This window comes from Petaurus breviceps, unplaced genomic scaffold, assembly GCF_028583685.1.
Source record: "Petaurus breviceps papuanus isolate PSGF00001 unplaced genomic scaffold, PetGlider_PUasm1.0 183, whole genome shotgun sequence".
Lineage (NCBI taxonomy): Eukaryota > Metazoa > Chordata > Mammalia > Diprotodontia > Petauridae > Petaurus > Petaurus breviceps.
Window position 1 is genome coordinate 23,737,321 of NW_027185791.1, and position 18,362 is coordinate 23,755,682.

Consider the following 18,362-nt stretch of genomic DNA (forward strand, 5'->3'; position numbering starts at 1 on the left):
TTATATCAAAATAAGATCCATTGAGAAAAATTACTTCATTGATCCATTGAAATATATTCAAAACACTTAAATGAAAACATATTTTCAAAAGGTGATGCAAAATTCTTTCCTTCACCAATAAGAATTCTGTTTTAATTATACTAATTCACAATATCTCATTCTGGTAACTCAATGATATTACATATAAATTTATATAAAATTGTTCATATATCTCTAACTTTTCACAAAAATGAATTACTAATGTTTTCTAAATTTTCATCAATTATAAGCTTGACATAGCACTAACTTGAATGTTGTGTCATGATCCAAGGAAATTTTAAGAGATTTCACTGCCAAAATAAATTTTTATAATATACAGAGGAATGTCAATGTTGATACATGTAAAATTCATAAAGACATTCAAAATTGGCAATCAGATGTTAATGAAAGCATAAATACCAACAAAGAAATACATTTTTATAACTGAGTAAACATAGTTGATGGTAAAGGAAAATGATTTTATTTATTTTAATAACCTCCTAAAGTATCACTACACTGAGACCACAGCATAATAATCAATGTTCATAATAAAAATTATACCTCAGCATTAAATAGTTGATTTTGTGTTGACATCAGTGGTCCTCCAGTTAGTAACTGAGAGCTCAGTACTAAAATAGAGAGATCAACATCCATTTTTAAAAGCTCTAAGTAGACTGAGACATGTTCCTATCAAGGCTACACCTAATACAAGTCAGGCTAGTTTAAAAAAAAAGTATAAGACTGGGAAGAAAAATTAAGAGAAACAAGCACAATTTCTTACCAGTTTGTCTCTTTGCCCCTCAAAATTTTATTTCAGTGGATAATGCATTTTGTTAATTGAATCTAGAATTATCTAGAACAAAGAAGTGGGGAGGAGGGAACAAGTATTTAAATGCCTACTTTGAACCATGCAGTAGAAAAATTACAAATCCCACCTTATTTAATTCTCCCAATATCACTGTGGTATAGGTACAGTTCTTACCTCCATTATATATTTTAAGAAACTGAGGGAGACAGAAGTTAAGAAACTTACCAGGTTCACACAACTATTATGTATATGAAGCTGCATTTGAATTCTCATCTTTCTGATTCTAGCCCCAGTACTCTATACAATTCACCACCCAGAAGAAGGAGGGGAAAAAAGTGAATTATCATTTTTTAACCCTGATTTCCAAAATTTTTTTTCTGAATCCTTAGTTTTGCTGTCCCATATATGTATGATATTGGATAAGTCAGCCAACTTCCCTGGGCTTCAATTTATTCATTCATTTATAAAATGAAGAAGTTGTAATATATGATCTGTAAGGTCCTTTTCACCTTTAACTGTCATGCTTGTAATTAACTATATTGAGTCAAATAGCCTACGTGTTCAGATGATCATATATCCTTTCTTTACTACTATTCATCCTTCCCACTTAGGAAATGTTTCACACACACACAAACACACACATATCCAAATCACCTAATTTTTTTTTCACAAATATGCCTGATTTAAAAAAGGGTCCAAAATATGAAGATGATAAAAATGATTTAACTGTGTAGATAACTGCCATGCTTTCCCCACCAGCCCTCTAGAACAATGAAGTGGCAAAAGTATGAGAATGTATATACAAGAGCATAATGATAATACTACACTTACTTTAGGTCAACAAAAAGTGAGATGAGGTAATTTATATAAATATACATTTCATATAACAAAAATTTGGGCTTTTGAATACTAAAAAAATTGTAAAAATTTTAACCATTTTCATCAAATGATATAGCTTTGAACTGAGACTTACTACCCCCTCTATTTAAAAAAAAATCCTAATGTGTATGTGTGTGAGGAGGGGGGAGAGAAGACAGTTTAAAGAGAGGGGGAGATTAAAATAAAAGCTAGTTAATTAAAAATAAATTATTATTTTTAAAATAAAATAAAATAATATTTGATGCAAATGTGTTTTTTTCTGAAATGTATCTCATCCTTCTTAAACAGATATCAAAATAGGTAACCTGGTCATGCTGAGTCATAATTTTTATTATGAACATTGATTATTGTGCTCTGGTCTCAGTGTAATGATATTCTAGGAGGCTACTAAAATAAATAAAAATCATTTTCCTTTATCCAACATGGTCCCAGTCTGATGACTTTTAAATCCTCTTCCTAGTTTTATGGTTTTAATATCTTTTCTCAGTTGTCATTGCACTGCTTTTGTTATTGTTGTTATTGTTGTTCAGTCGTTCAGTATTGTCTGAGTCTTTGTTGTCCCATATACCACAGAACACCAAACCCTTCTATCCTCCACTATCTCTCAAAGTCTGTCCAAGGTCATGTTCACTGCTTCCATGACACTACCCGTCTCATCCTCTGCCATCCTCCTTTCCTTTTGCCTTCAATTTTTCCCAACATCAGGGTCTTTTCCAATGTGTAATCTCTTTCATTATGCAGACAAAATATTTAAGCTTTAGTTTCATTATTTGACCTTCCAGTGAATAGCCTAAAGTAATTTCTCTACATATTGACTGATTTGATCTCTTTGCTATCCAGGGACTCTCAAAAGTTTCCTCTAGCATCACAATTTGAAAGCAACAGTTCTATGGCACTCAGCTTTCCTTGTAGTCCAACTCTCACAGTCATACATTGCTACTGGAAAAAAAAAACAAATAATAAACAAGCAAAAAATAGCATAACTTTGACTCTATGGACCTTTGTCAGCAATGTGATATCTCTGATTTTTAGCATGCTGCCCAGATTTCCTTCCAAGGAGCAAGTGAATTTTAATTTCATTTCTCTAGCTGCCATCTTCATTGACATTTGAATACAAAAACAACAGCAAAATTCTGACATTGCTTCCTTTTCTTCTCCCTCTCTTTGCCAGGAAGTGACAGGACTGTTCTTACCTTCTAATGTATTATAAACTGGTAAACCAGGTCAACTATCTTTCAGGACCATAATATTTCCCTATTTGAAAGAGCTGTGATTTCATCAGTATGGAAACACACTCCACTAATGCAGATCACAAGTACATTATGTCTTCGTGGCCAGTTACATGAGTTGTTGAGGAAGAAAAGAAAAATTGTCATCTTATAGCCAACCTTCTGATGATTGCCTTTGCCAAAATTATACAGGTTAATCAGTTGGATGGGAGGCAACATCTGTCAACACAACCATATTCATTTATGAAATAAATTGCTTCTCAGAAAGCCCTTGGAGCTCATTCTTATCAAATAAAACATTTTAGGAATTTAAAGCAGACTGGGTGTTGAAGGATAAGAGCGATTTTGATAGTCCTGGCTCTCTCTCTTTTTCCTTTGTCCCAAGTTCTAAGCTGTGTTCTTAAGTACTGAAAATGATCAAAATCTACTATACAAACATAGGAAGATTTAGAGAAAAAAGGTATTTTAGAGACCATCAGATCCATCCCACCTCCTTATTTCACAAGAACAGAAGTCTTAAGTAATTTGCGTTATATAAACAATAAATGTCTGAGTTGGGATTTGAGTCAAGGTTTTTCCTGATTCCAAGTCCATTATACTTTCTATTATGCCATAGTATTTCTCAAATTTTACAAATTATAAGTTCACTTGTATTCAAACACTTACATGTGGAAGGGAACTTGTAAAACATTTTATCTTAACTGTCACCTTCTGTAAGGGAGCTAACTTTATGTGGATTGTCCAAAGTTATCATGCACTGAAATACTGATCAAGCTGATTTTTCAATGTATCTCTGTGGCATTATGATTTTGCTTTTGAATTGTGGGAAATGGATGTTATTTCTAAATTTCAAGCAATTTCCCTTAATTAATCTTTGAATTTTTCCTTCAGTTTTTGAAGAGGAGTTTTGTCATTATGTGTTGAAATATCTTCCTCTTAAGGTCACGCTATTGTTGTCAATTGTTTCAATTATTGTCAATTGATTGTCAATAGGTGGCACAGTGAATAGAGCACCAGCCCTGGAGTCAGGAGGACCTGAGTTCAAATCTGACCTCAATCACTAAACACTTACTAGCCATGTGATCCTGGGTGAGTCATTTAACCCCAATTGCCCCTCCAAAAAGCAAAAAAGAAAAAAAAGTAATGGGAATAGGAATTTGAAGATCTCTTCCCCTTAATAGAATTAAAGGAATTTTAAGGTCTTTGCTGCCCCCTAATAGGCTGAATGTAATCACTTGAAGCCTGTGATAGAAGGAGTTTACTGAAGGGCAGAGGAGAGCCCACAAGAAGCTGGAAGTCAGAACAGTTAGATGATGGGAAGAAGAGGATGTACCCAGGGAGACAGCAAAGCTTATGAGTGTTGGTGTGTGGTAAGGTTAAAGGATCGTGTGGCTCTCTCGTGTGTTATGGTATATTAACTTCAATGTTGCTATGATGGTTTCAATTTCCTGGTGGTAGGATTTGGTTTTCTGCTTTTGAATAAATGTTTCATTTCTGCCTTCTATATAAAGAATCTGTTATATTTTGTAATCAAGAACTATGCTAGCATATTTACATTGACTGTTGGCTTTGTGAATATTCCTTTGGAGCTACAACTATATGTGTGGTTGGGTGTGCGTGTGTGTGTATATATGTGCATGTATGCATATATGCATATGCATGTATATATGTATGTGCATATGCAAATATATTTATTGGGTGTTTGTACATATCCATATATATTTGTTTAATCTCCAATATCATAACTACACTAAGACTATTGTAAAATAATTAAAATTCACAATGAAAACAAAAAATATATCACCACTACTAGGTCTTTTCAAATATAAGCTATCATGTTTCTAACTATAATGATGATAATGACAGCAGCTAATATTATATAATGACTGAATATTTACAAATTGTGTATACTATCTAATTTGATCTTAAGGAATTTTGGCCTCCAGTTTACCTTTTTTTTTTTTTTATGAAGAACCTAAAATTCAAAGAAGAGTTTAAAAATACCCTAGAATCTAAACATTTTCAAATGCTTAAAATACAAATAAGCCCATTTCCATATATGTAAGTATGCCAGAATTTATCCCAATTGCCCCTCAATTATAATTATTAATATTTTTGTCTCATCTTGTCAAAAACGTTCCATCTGTTCCAATAGGTTGGAGACTTAGAAAGCATTTCACCAAAGTCGAACTCCTATGGAAAGCATTGTTCATTATTCCTTATTTTGACTCATATAAGGAAAGATACAACCAGAGAGGACACCTTTGTTGTAATCTTCATGTTTCAGAAGGAGAGATGTTAGTGAAGGTCTTACAGACAGCCTTCCTCAGATTTGGCATACACAGTTTTGCTACCTGTTGAGATCTCCGAATATCTGATTTGTGGATCTGATGGTGTTCTATGCTCTGCACACCAGCACAGGTCAGTAAAGGCAGTCCAGTCATCAATTTATGGAGAAGAGGTGGTTTACCTTTCACACATGTTTTATTAGTTTCTCCTCTGATACTCAATAGAGGATGTACAGGAAGACTAGCCAACATCACATCAGAAAAGATATGAGTATTTCCCCATAACTATCAGACCACAGATTCCTGGAATATTGGTGCATACTTAATCTCTCAAGGGGTTAGATTTGGTTAAATAATATAGAGTGAAAAGGCTCAGTATTTTGCCTGGGGAAGAAAGAAACGTCAGAAACTTTCATGGGAAGATTGTGGGGAGAGGAGGTAGAATAGAAATGAAAAGTTGAATAGAAACTTGTTTGAAATCAAGTTGAAAAGAACTTTAGACCCTGCCAAATCCAATGCATCTACATAAATGGAAATCAATTTAATTGATTTTGAGGGACTTGCTCCACTGCTATCATTTCAAAATTCAATTAAATATAACATCCCGGTATATGACCATTACGGTAATGAACAGAAAAGTTTTATTTAAAGCATAGAAATTTTACATTATCAAAGATATTGTGATGCATTTCACTGAAATGGATATTTTTAAATTAATTTAGAATATTATTTGATAAAATGTAAATGTATATTGGTTGTCATAATACAAAGGAATCTATTTTCCTATTGATGTGTGAAGGATTTAAGGGGCTATCATTAACACTAATAGCTTTCCTTATTTTCCCCCAACAACAACATAAGCTGCTATTGCCCAAAGAACTATAATTTATGTTTTATGATAGCAACTCAAGAATTCTATAAAACAATTTAGTAAATCTTAACATCCACTTGATAAGATATTTGAACTATGCTTGACCACCAGACTATATAAATAGAATTTTTTCTGCATTTGTATAACAATTAAGCACTAGAATTAATGACTAAACTGTTTTTTCATCCTGGCTAACATTTTAAAACATTATATTACACAATTCCTCCAAAATATTAAATTATGTGATTATATCTGTGCTTTTTAACTATGTGACTTTTTTTTTTTTTACCATTAATTGACATCATTTTGGAGCTATTTGCTACTTTGGGTATAAAATAAACGTTTGAATAAATGATGTATATATTACCAAGCAGAGGTCATTGTGTAGGATTATTTCAGTGAAAAACTTTTCATGCTCCCTTATTTTGAGATAGTGTGTATAGCTGGCCATAGCATTCTCTATCCACTGGGTCAGCTCAGGGAGTGACCTTTTCTTGGTGTCTCTACTTTCCTTTCACTTCTCTCATTTCAATAGGAGCAGAAAAACCCAAAGGTCTCTGTTATAAAAGGGAAAGCAGGATGGCACAGTGAACAAAGCACAGGGTCTGGAGTCAGGGTTGACACAAATTTTCAATTTATACAAAATGCAGTATCTGCAGATTGCAATAAAGTGAACTACAATAAAACTAGGTTTGCCTGTACACTGGACCACACTCCAAGTAAAGGAAAAGAACTCTCACACAAAGGATCTAGTCTGTCTCCTGAAAAAGTATATTGCGTTTGTTCCTGCTGCATCTTCTTGCCAACTGCTCCAAAGCTCACTCCCACTCTTCCTTCATATATACTTTCAGAAGAAGTTTTAAGAGTGTTTCCATAATTGAAAGCTATGTTCGAGGTCTAAATCTGAGCTAGGTTCCTTCTTTACTGAAGAAAAAATACCTCCCAAGATATTTAATGCTGTAGATCCCTTGAAAAAGCAGTCAGGGGGTGGCTAGGTTGCACAGTTAATAGAGCACTGGCCTTGGAATCAGGAAGAGCTGAGTTCAAATCCAGACTCAGACACTTGACACACTTATTAGCTGTGTGACTTTGGACAAATCACTTTAACCAAATTACCCTCCAAAAAAAAAGAATAAGCAGAAGTCAGTCAAAGCCTTCTATAAAGATTGTTTTACACACACACACACACACACACACGCACACACACACACACACCATTTTTTTTTTCACAAAAAATGAAAGATACAACCAAAGAAGAGAAAGAAGTCAAATATTATTTTCCTTCCCCCAACCACTATTTTCCTCTCTTCACAGTTACAAATTTTTTTTTTAATATTATAAAAAAGAGAATACTTTTATTCTTTTTTTTCCCCCCTGAATTTGTCTCAAATCACAGACAGGTAAGGGAGGTGTTGGTGGAAGCCAAATATTACCAAAGAAATATTTATTAACTTCTCACCTCATGAAATGGCAAACACAAAAGTAGTTCACACCTTTTTTCAGCTATTGAATTAACACCTTATTTCAGTTCCAGTTTCTTTTGATCTTTGTATCAAGTCTGTTAAGAAACAGAATGTGTGAAACTCACAACTTTCGAACCCTAGAACTTATGTACTCCTGCAACTGGAAGGGGAGGAGTTAATGACCATATATAAGGACAGGTCTTGGCTAGAGAGAGCAGAACTGAGAAGAGGACTTTTGTGGTGGCAGAATCAAGAAGGAGAATATTTCTGGTATCCCAACACTCTGTTTGTCTGCTTTGTCTGTGTTGATGTTTGTTTGTGATGCTTTGAACAGAAGCCCTGGCACCTTAGTGGAAGCCCCGAAACACGATTTTCTGGGTGTCTGTTTACAGAAGTCCTGAAGGAGGTGGGTTTTGGAGGTCCAGGGACTTTACTGATGATTTGTGCTGACCTCTTGGATCTTGTTGGTGGGTCTGAGTTGATTTCACAGGCAGATAGTGAATTGACGATGGTGCCGGCAATGTGAATGAATATTATTGTGGCTCTGTCAAGTTTGTCTTCCCAGAAACAGGAACTGTGAAGGATTTCAATGGACTGGACATTATGAGCTTCAATATGGAATGGGAACTAGATGAAGACCTGGACAAGGAGGTGGACAATGAACTGGGAGCTGCCTGCCTTTGAACAAAAGTGATGGTTGGAGCTGACCAGAGAAGAAGAACCATGGAAGCTGAGAGCCAGAATTGAGTCAAGCTGAAAGAACACTTTGCTTGGATACTGTGCACTGACTGAGAAGATTAGGATTTGCTGTGAACTAGGGGTAAAGGACTTTGACCTTTTGTACTTTATGATTGAATGGTTGAGTTACAAAGTGATTGATTGACTAAATGATTATACTTTATTGAAAACTATGTGGCCATGTTAGTGATAAGTTGTTGAGTTGTAATATGGTGAATGTTGTATTTTGATTTTCTGTGATAGGTTATAACATTGTGAATGCTTTACCTTGATTTTCTTTGAAAGTTTTACACTGATTTGTTATTGAATAAATAGAGAGTTTGCTATACTATGTAATCAGAACCTTGAAAGCTGTTCACAGAAGCAGTACTCTGGAAAGTTGCTTATGAATGGCTTTACAATTCACTTTTCAGTCCTTTAATATCTATGATGGCCAGGGAATGTAGGAGCAGATTATCTATAGAAAAAGAATGCTTGCATCATTTATGAATAGGGAGTGACATTCTTTTCAGTATTACAGCTAACAAGGTTGGATTGGTGATTTTTTTCTGCTGTGTAGATTTCTCTCCCATTCAACCATTCCCTCCACCCTTACTCTAGAGGAGTAGAGTACTGAAGGAATAGCTTGGAAGATTCTGAAGATCATCTTGTAAGATAAGATACCAGACACTGAGGTACCTTCTCCAGCTAACTGCCAAGCAATGAAACTATACTTCAGAGAATGCAGCTCCAATTGGCTGACCACTTTTTTCCAATGCAAAATGTACTCTTGCAAAAAGACTCTTTTATGGAGAACTTAAACAAGGCAAACTTTCACATGGTGGTCAAAAGAAGTGATACATGGACACTATCAAGATCTCTCCTAAGAACTTCATGATTTATTGGGAGGCACTGAACCAAGACCACTCAGAAAGGAATGCCCATATCAGAGATGTATTGTCCTGTGTGAGCAAAGCAGAATTTAAGCAGCTCAAAAGAAATGCAAGATGTGCAAATGTAGAGAATCTATCCCAAATGTTCACATGGGCTATTTGCGCCTGACTATGGTAGAACCTTCGGAGCTCACATTGGTGTGATCAGGCACAAACACAGAGTAACAACTCCAGCACAGTGATGTCATCTTGCTTCTCTTGGAACACAAAGGACAACCACCAATTGGAGGAGCAAAGAATGACAGAGAAATCAAGCATCATTAAACTAAAGTTTTTTTTTTTTCTGATTCCTCCTCCCGATATATGTGTTTATGTCCACCTATTATCCCAGTGCATGCTATTTTTAATCCTGGAGGAAGTTTTATATGGGCAGTGAAGCACATATTATAGTAGTTTATGATATTTGGTATAACCCCCTTGAAATTATAGAATACAATCATTGACTTATGTACTTCTGTTATTTATATTCATATAATCAGATTACAAAGGCCTTGGACTATATATTTGAAGACACAATGGGCTATTGCTAAACCAGCCAAGTGAAAAGTATTGGAAAACATATAAGAAAAAAGGGAAAACATGACTTTTTAATCAATAAAAAAATCTTACATTTTGTAGCTTTATAAATCATGTTTCATTTTATTACTCAAAGTGCCAGTAAATATGGAAGAAGGAAAATTTCCAACTAAGCTGAGTTCCCTCTAGAATCAATTTAGTAATGATGGAAAACTTTTCCAAAAGAAGCAGAGAATCAACAAACTGAAGAGAAACATTAGTAAACTAATCAGACACAAGCACACATGCACATAAACACACACAGCACAGCACAGCACAGCACAAAAAAAATAAAATTAAATTAAAGAGAAGACCAGATACCAAGTCAATATTTAGAGAGACTGTTGTTTCTCTCTTTCTACAATTCATGTTAAATAGGTTAAAATTTTCTATCTCATGGTCTCTGCCTAGGATAATTTGATGGCTACTTCCTCCAATGGAACTTGAGGATAATCCAGAACTTGAGGATAGGGGTAGTATCTGGTGCTGGTACAAGACAATATTTAAAATATCGAGCAGTGTCTGGGATAGCTACTTCTTCAAAGATCATGGAACTGATCAAAATCTTATCATGAATTACCTACTGGAATTATAGCAGTGGGCAGGGGCTAATCATATTGTGAAAAAAATCCACTCTAGTCCTGTGACAAAAGTTACATCTTGGACCCAGACACATTGTGGAAAAGTATAAGAAAGTTCTGAGACTGAATGTGAAATGAATTCTTGGCCCAATATGGCAGCAAAGAAAAATAGCCCAGAGACTACTAAGATCTCAACTAAGTTATTCCAATTAAGATTCTGGAATTGGGAAGTGCACAGAAAATAATTCTCAATTTAGAGTTAGGAATCATTATACTATAAAGTACCAAATAGCCTCAGTGCTTAAGACCAAGACTATTAGGTGGGACAGGCCTAAGAAGTTATCATCCCTCAAGTTTATGAATGTCTTACTCCTGATCATGTACTGAGTGTTCCATATGGCTGTTTCTTGTGCTTTGCTTTTATTCTCAGTCCTGTGCTGAAACATTGGACTGAAAGAAACTTCAGGAATTGTAAAGTCAAAAAAGTTCTAAGGAAACTTCAAAGATAAAGATCTTTGCTAGTGATCCCTAGCAAAGAAAGCAAAGATATGAATAAAGAGAAGAAAATCCCTAAAACAATGAAGAAATGACCTTGGTATAAGAGACCACCCCCCAAAAAAAAACCAAGCCATTACAAATAGAAACTAAGCTCCACATCAAAAGAGAGACAAAGACAAAGAGACACAAAGAGAATGAAAAGAAGAAAGAATGAAATTAAAAAATAACAAAATCACCAAAAAGACTCAAAGAATGGATAGGGAAAATAAAAAGAAGGAAACCAGTATCCAAGAAAAATGTGGAAAAAGGATAAACAACTTAGAATAGAATTTCAGAAAATATATAAAAGTAGTATATACATTAAAATGGAGCAAAATCTCTTTCAACTATACTGCAAGAAATATCAGAATGAAGAAAAATGCTGGCAAAAATCTAGCATAAACAAAACAAACTTCAAAATACAATGAGGAGAGATAATTTAAGAAACAATTAATTCAGTGACAAAGATTTAATGGGGTGGGCACGGGGCTTTCACCATTTATTGGCAAATGGCCAAACAAATGATGATAAATTAATATAATGGAATAACATTGTGCTATAAGAAATGATGAAATAGACAATTCCAGAAGAAACTAAGAAGACTTCCATAAACTGAAGCAGATTAATGTGAGAACTAGGAAACAAGTTATACAATGACAATATTAAAAATAAAACAGGGGTGGAAGGAGGGCAAGGTGATCCAGTGAACAGAGCACAACCCTGGAGTCAGGAGGACCTGAGTTCAAATTCAGCCTCAGACACTTAACACTTACTTACCTGTGACTTTGGGCAAGTCACCTAACCCCAATTTCCCTGCCTTCCCATGTCTGAAAAGCAAAATAAAATAAAATAAATGAATCCACAGTTCTAAGATGGCAGACTAAAGGCAACAATCAAGCCAAATTCCTCCAACATTTCTCTCCAAATAACATTAGTATAAAATATCAATTCAAATTCTGGAGTGGCAAAATCAATACAAAGTCAAGTGATATATATCTATACATGTACACATACATACATATGCATGTGTGTAAATGTTTATAGATACACACATACATGCATATGCTCTCTCTCACACAAACATACTTTTTTTTCCCATTGTCCCAAGACAACTGAGGTCAGCAGAATAGATCTGCAACACTGAGATAGGAGTGGTCCTGGGGTAGATACAGAAGCAGTGCTATAATTGGATATTGGAAAAGTATGGAACAATGGCAGAAGAAGCTCCTACTATTAAACCAGAGATGAAAAGAGGGTAAGAAAAATCACCAGAAAGAGACAGGGGACTCAGAGCTCACACCAAGTATAGGACCCTATTACTTTGATCGTACAAGATTCTGATTCACAATTCCAAACTCAAAGAGTTGAGGAACACTAGCACTTGCTAGAACAGGGAAGAAAAAGGTTAGGGGGACAGAAGGGGGAACCATGATGGCAGTAAAGAAGTAGGAAAACTTCATGTTCTTCTCCCATAATCACCTCAAATACCTATAAAATATGGCTCTAAACAAACTTTAGAGCTACAGAACCCACAATGTGACATAGAGAAACAAATATCCTGTGGAAGGTAGCCTGGCAGACTGGCAGGAAAGGTTTATCACACTATGCTGGGAGAAGAACCCAGCCCTGGGTGGGCCTGTGGTTTCAACCCCATATTGGCCTTGACCAGCAGGGGCTAGAGGGACTTTCTGAGACTGGATCAGCAGCAGCTGTGGCAGTTTCCAGAATTATTAACCCATAAATACCAAAGGCAAAGTAAAAGGTCAGTGTGGACTTTGTGGGAATATGGGGACCAAGAATGAGGTCTGGCCTCTGTTCCCAGGTCAAGAAGGGGAGAACTGGGCCTACAGTTGCTACCACCAAGCTTCTTCACAGCTCCTGGCCTGCAGATTGTAGGGGGACAAGGGAACCTTTCAGAGGGTAATCAAACTTGCTTTAACCTGTTTTAAATCTGGCTCTTTACCTTGGGTGGAGGTCCTAGGGTGTGTGACCTGATGCCAGAGCTTGTGGAGGCTTCAGAGATGGCACCCAACTAATAGGTCGGGCAGCTGCAAAAACTCCGGTGATTTGGGACAAACTCTCCTCTCTGGAAGCAGAGTTCTACTGTGGCAAAAAGCTCAAACATCAAGTACTTGAGTGGCAACATGAGCAAGCAATGGAAGCAAAGCAAGCACAGCAGTCAAACCTTAGCCTCCTTTTTGGGGGACAGAAAGGATCAAAGCATGGAATGGTGTAATAGAACAAAGTCAGAACTACTGCACCAGATGATTCCAAGAAAACAAGGAATTGGTTACAGGCCATAGAGGAGCTCAAGAAGGACTTTGAAAATAAAGTGAGAAAAGTTTAGGAAAACTTGGGAAAAGAAATGAGAATGATGCAAGAAAATCATGAAAACTGAATCAACAACCTGACTGAAGAAAATTACACCTTTAAAAAGAGACTAACTCAAATAACAAAAGAGGCCCAAAAAGCTAATGAGGAAAAGAATGCCTTAAAAAGCCAAGTTTTAAAGGGGGAAAAAGAATTTCAAAAGATCACTAAAGAGAATACTTCCTCCAGAGTTTGACTGGAGTAAATGGAACCTAATAACTTTATGAGAAATCAGGATAGAATTAAACAAATCCAAACAAATGGGAAAAAAATAGAAAACAATGTGAAACATCTCATTGGGAAAAAAAAAAAAAAACACTGACCTGGAAAATAGACCCAGGAGGGACCATTTAAAATTATTGGACTACCTGAAAATCATGATCAAAAAGGAACCTAGAAATCATCCTTCAAGAAATTTTCAAGGAAAATTGCCCTGATGTTTTAGAACCAGAGGGCAAAATAGAGATTGAAAGAATACACCAATCACCTCCTGAAAAAGATCCCAAAAAGAAAATTCCTAAGAATTATATAGCCAGGTTCCAGATTTCCCAGATCAAGGAGAAAATATTATAAGCAGCCAAGAGAAACAATTTGAACATTGTGGAAACACAATCAGGATAACACAAGATCTAGCAACTTCTACATTAAGGTAACAAAAGACTTGGAACATGATATTCCAAAGGTCAAAGCAGCTAGGATTAAAACCAAGTATCCTTTACCCAGCAAGACTGAGTAAAATGTTTCAGGGGAAAATAAAAATATTGTCATTCAATAAAATAGAGGACTTTCAAGAATTCTTGATGAAGAAAACAGAGTTGAATAGAAAATTTGAAATTCAAATAAAAAACAAGAGAGGCATGAGAAGGTAAACAGGGAAAAGAAATCATAAGGAACTTATCAAAGTTGAACTATTTACATTCCTACATGGAAAAATGATCATTGTACCTTATGAAATTTTTCTCAGTATGAGGAAAGGTTGAAGGGAATATAAAGTTGTCTCTGTGTGTGAGTGTGTTTGTGTGTATATGTGTGTGTATACTTACATATATGTGTATATGGGAGGGTATGTGGGTGTATGAATACATATGTGAGAGTGTGTATATATGTGTACAGGGACACATAGAAAGAGGGAACTGGGTCAATTAGATAGGAAAGGATGATATTTTAAAAATAAGATTAAGAGGTGAGAGAGGATTAAAATGAGAGGAGATAGGAAGAGACAGAATAGGGCAAAATATCTCATAAAAAAGAGTCAAGGGAATACTGTTACAATGGAGGGAAATAACAGGAAGGCAAAAGGGAATGTGTCAACCTTATTCTCATTTAATTTGGCTTAAAGAGGTAATAACATAAACACTAATTTGGGTATCTCACCCTACACGAAAGAAGGGGGAAAGCAAATAAGAGGGGGAATGATTGAAGGCAGGGCAGATTGGTCAGGAGGGTAGTTAGATGCACAGACTTTTGAAAAGGGGAAGGGTCAAAGTAGAAAATAGAACAAGTGGTCGGTGGGATGGGATGGAGGGGAATATAATCAGTCTTTCACAATATTTCCACTATGGAAATGTTTTATATAACTACACATGTACAACCCATGTTGATTTTTTTATCTTCCCAGTAAAGCTTGGTGATAAAGGATGAAGCAAAAGAATCTGGAATTTAAAGTTTTAAAATAAAATGCTAAAAAAATTATTATTATTATTACATGCACTGTGAAATAAGATATACAGGCACTGGGGTATGGAAATCCATCTTGCCCTGCTGGAAAGTTGGAGGGACAGTAGGGAAGGATATAGGAGAGAGCAGATTGGGAGAGTGGGTATTCAGTGGGATTGCTGTTCTGGGGTAATGGGTAGAGGAAAGATAGGAAGAAAATTTTTAACTCAAAATTTTGTGGAAATGAATATTTTAAACTAAAAATAAACATAAAATTAAAAAAAGAAAACCCCAAATAGGGTCATGAAAATTTGCGTATTATGGAAAAATAACTGATGTACATACTGCCTTTAATTAAAAAAAAAGAAACGAGTCCTGACATACCTCCATGGCCAAAAGGAGAGGAGTATGAGCACTTGTAGTTGCACATAGTGTTGGAAGGGAACCATTCTAGGTAAAGATCATAATACAGGCCAGGAGAGCACTGAGAACACCTAGCCTCAAATCATACCATTGTGGATACAATGAAAAACGTATAAATACTCCCCTGTAATGACAAGAAATTAAGGATTTTTTGCTATTTTTCTGGGTTAAATTTTAGTCCATCAAGTGCCTTTGATTGAGTCTTGACTTTGATTGAATTAAGAGTATTTGATTGAATCAAGAGTCTTTGATTAGAAACATGGTATTGTATTGGATTGTATTTCTTGGAGGAAGAGGACAGAGTAGTGAGAAAAACATAGTTGAGAGAGAGAGGGAAGCAAGTGTGATTGGCTACAGGTACTTGATTGTGGGGATGAAGAGGTTAAGCATCATCATAAAATGATGATGTTAGTGTTAGGGGTGCTTGAGACCCCAAAATACCAACATACCAAATATATATATATATATGTTTTGCATGATTTTACATGTATAAATGATATATTATTTGCCTTTTCAGTGGATAGGGGAAGTCTGAGAGTATAAAGTCACTTAAAGAGCAACTTTCCAGAGGACTGGTGCTGTGAATAGCTTTCAGGTTTCTGATTACATAGTACAGTGAGCTTTCTATTCATTAGCTTATCAGAGCAAAACATTCACAGAAAATCAAAATATAGCATTCACCATGTCACAACTCAAAAACTTATCACTAAAATGGCCACATAGTTTATTTTTTACCAAAGTATTCACATAGTTTGGAACAAAGTACATTCATTTAATCAATAACAAAATCCTTAATTCCGTCACAAAATACAAGAGCCAGAGTTGTCCACCTCTAGGTCACAATAAATCATAATATTCTCACTCAGTATGCATTATCCAAGTACAATCTTCTTTCAGCTTGACTTGAGGCTGGCTCTCAGCTTCCATGCTTCCTCTTCCATGGTCCCAGCTCCAAATATCACCTGGGTTAAAGGGCATGCAGCTCCCAGTTCCTTGTCCATCTCCTTATCCAGGTCTTCATCTAGTTCCCATTCCATATTGAAGTTTATAGTGCCAAGTCCATCTCAAGTCCTTCACAGTTCCTGTTTCTGGGAACACAAAGCTTGACAGAGCCACAATGATATTCATCTGCATTGCCAGCACCATCATTTATTCACTATCTGCCTGTGAAATAAACTCAGACCCATCAACAAGGTCTGAGAACTCAACAAAAATCATCAGTAAATTCCCAGGACTTCCAAAACCCTCCTCCAGGATTTCTCTAAACAGACAACCAGAAAATCCTCTTTCAGGGCTTCCAGTAAGGTGACAGGGCTTCTGTACAAAGTATCACAAACAAACATCAACACAGACAGAGCAGACAAAGAGTGCTGGGATACTATAAGTTTTCTCCTTCTGGACTGAGCAAGCACAAGAGTCCTCTTCTCAGTCCTGCTGTCTCTAGCCTAGAAATTCTCCTTATATATGGCCATTAGTCCCTCCCCTTCCTGTTGTAGGATTTCATGATTTCAGGGTTTCACAAATTGTGTGGTTCACATGTTCTGTTTGTTAAGGTACTTGATATAAGCCTCAAAAGAAATTTGAACTGAAATAAGGTGATACGTCAATAGCTGAAACAAAGTGTGAACTACTTCTGTGCTTGACATTACAGGGAGGGACTGAGAAAATCTGGAACTCAGATTTTTTTTTGTTTGAAAAATAAATAATATATTTAAAAGTTAAAAAAATGTCCAAAGTTACTAGAACTGGAGATTAAATTAAAAAGTTAGAATAGTTCAAAAAGTAGCATCTCAAATGAAGCCAAAATTTAACATACCTTAAAACTTACAGGTAAAGAGAAGAAAAAATAATCAAGGGTCCAAGCATACATCTTGTCACCAAGATTGTCTTTCACTTCATATATAAAATATAGTTTCTTATTTAAAATAAAGTTTTGTGTAACTTCTACCTCTTCTGCATCTTACATATCAAAACTTTTCTTTTTCCTTGTACAACCATCACTCTTTTTAACCAATATTTTTTAGTAGCTATTGAAAAGGCTCATCTGGCACTCCCATAATGCTCCCAAAGTGATTTTCCTAAACCATAAATATGATCATGTCCCTTATTTACTCAATGATTTCCAAATGTCTGCTTATTAAATTTGGGACAAAACATAAATATTTCTATTTGGCATTTAAATGAATTGAAAACCTGACCCCAATATGAACTTCCTATCTTATATCTTATTACTCTTCCTCATGTACCCAATGGTCAAACAAACTAGACTTTTTGCTGATTCTCACAAATTAAACTCCAGGTTGTCTCTTTATAACTTTATGCTAATCATTCTTTATTCTAAGAAAGCATTCTTTCCTCCACTGTGATTCTTAGAAACCCTAGCATTTTTCTATGATCAAATGAAGTTCTACCTGTTAGATGGAATCATTCCTATTCCCATATCATATTTTCTCTAAAATTCCATTGTGTTTATTTTATATTTGTATTTAAATATATATACATAATAGGCTTGGATGTGAACATTCAAATTAAAACTCTGTCACTTAATCCTTATACAAGTGGTACATTTTTAATTCTCAATTTCCTAATCTTTATAATAAATGAGAAGGTACAACTGAAGGATCTCTGAGATCTCTTCCAGGTCTAGTTCTCAATTTTATAGAGTTATGATTCCCATAAGAAACAAACAGAAATTACCCAGTTGATAAATAAATCTAAACCTTTCTTATTCTTAAATATTAATGAAATAAATGAATGATTAGAAACTCAGAGGTTATAAAAGAAAACTAAATCACCAATGTCAAAAATAAGAGGTAAAGTTACAAAATATGAAATAAAAGACATATTCATAAGTCATTTTGCACAATTATATTCTAACAAAATTTAATATTTCAATGAAAGGTAATATTTACAAAAAAATACAAAATGCCTAGATTAACAAAATAAATGGAAAATATAAGCAAACCAAACTCAAAATGAGAAATTGAACAAATCATAAGATAAACTCCCAAATG